Source organism: Triticum aestivum, unplaced genomic scaffold (genome assembly GCF_018294505.1).
Source record: "Triticum aestivum cultivar Chinese Spring unplaced genomic scaffold, IWGSC CS RefSeq v2.1 scaffold299283, whole genome shotgun sequence".
NCBI lineage: Eukaryota > Viridiplantae > Streptophyta > Magnoliopsida > Poales > Poaceae > Triticum > Triticum aestivum.
In genome coordinates, this window is record NW_025255984.1 from 1 (window position 1) to 1,630 (window position 1,630).

General features: G+C 47.6%; 1 pseudogene; it reads left to right on the forward strand.

Annotated features, from left to right (window-relative positions):
• Positions 1 to 156: 156 nt before the first annotated feature.
• Positions 157 to 1,418, forward strand: LOC123177574 (homeobox-leucine zipper protein HOX32-like; annotated as a pseudogene).
• Positions 1,419 to 1,630: the final 212 nt, after the last annotated feature.

The window sequence follows — 1,630 nt, forward strand, 5'->3', positions numbered from 1 at the left end:
GTGTATGCACCTGTCTTGGCTGATGATTTTGATTCCACATGCTTGTAACTACTCCCTCCGTCCCATATATTGGATGTAATAAGATCTCATATTATGGGACGGAGGGAGTAGTTATTATCATGTCTTGTCCATCAAACTACCCTTTTAAATTGCTAGTTATTGATGGTTATTAGACTTGAGGGACACAGTCTGTCATGATGAAGTTGTTCTATCAAGAGATATGCATCTTCTGCTGGTATCCTTTGAGCCAGCATCAGCTAGTTTGCATCATTTTAATTTTATTTGTTACATCGGCCTTATAAATATGTATCGTCTATGTCAGTTATGCAGCGGTGTTGAATAAAATGCTGCCGGTGCATGTGCGCAGCTTGATGAATCGTTCGCTGATAATGCTCCACTGCTACTGTCGGGCTTCCACGTGATACCACTTGATGCCAAGACGGTTAGTATAGTTTGCACTGGCAGCATTTATCTTGCCCACTGTTTAACACTAAACAATAGGTCATGCACTTAAAACTGCAGGATGCACCATCAGCAACACGTACACCAGACCTTGCATCTACTCTTGAGGTTAAGGTTAGACCTGGTGTGCTCCTAGTGATGCATCCGGCAATAGAAGATGAGTACTTACCAGTGCTTTCCAGTTCTCGTATGAGAAACACCTTCGAGAGAGTGTTGCGGCAGTGGCGAGGGAGTATGTGAGGACTGTGGTGGCACGGTGCAGAGAGTGGCCATGGCAGTAGCCCCTTCTGGTCCTAGTGGACAGAGTGAAATGAAGAACCCTCCAGGATCTCCTGATGCTCCCATGCTTGCAAGGTGAAACGGTGCAGAGAGCTACAGTTTTTTTCTATTCGGAAGATGGTTGTCATTTCGTCTTAGTAGCACTGCCTGTGCTATTCCATGGTATCGCAATAGAGAAGTAATTTGGTTGTGTGGACAACTTCCAGGTTTCACACTGGAGCGGAACTCCTTTGCACGGACTCTCAGAGTGCGGACGCTTCCCTGAAAGCGTTGCGGCAGGACTCAGATTCAATCATTTGCTGTTCCCTGAAGGTCGGTTGTGTTCTTGATCATTTTGCCACGTCACATATATTCACTCTGGCATTGTGTGGGCCTAACAAAAAAAATATTTGGCTTGCAACAATTTTAGGCTGCTCCTGTGTTCAGCTTCGCTAATCAAGTCGGCCTCGACATGTCGGAGGCGATGCTGATTGCTCTCCAGGTTTCCCAAGATCATGCATCAGGTACGTGGCCAGCCACCGCTCTGAATGAATTGCAGACTCGCCTCTGGGCTCCGGCTGTTTGTAACAAGATTGAAAGTTTGAAACTCTTGTTGTGTCCAGGGTTTCGCGTACCTCCCCGGCGGCGTGTGCATGTCGAGCAGGGGTAGGAAGGTCATTTTGCTGCTGGAAGTTTGATCTCCTGTAGGGCGGACGGAGCGAGAAGACTGACCGATGGAGGTTCTGGCGCTGCTTGGTCTTTGAAAGCGCTGATTGTTATAGCCGATGATGCATCATAAAAGTGCCTGTTGGCTGGTTCAAGTGTCGGAGGCCGGTGGTATTGAACCGGTGAACTAGTGTTGATATCCATGCCAATTGCGACGAAGACTCAGGTGGCCGGAAAGAAGCGC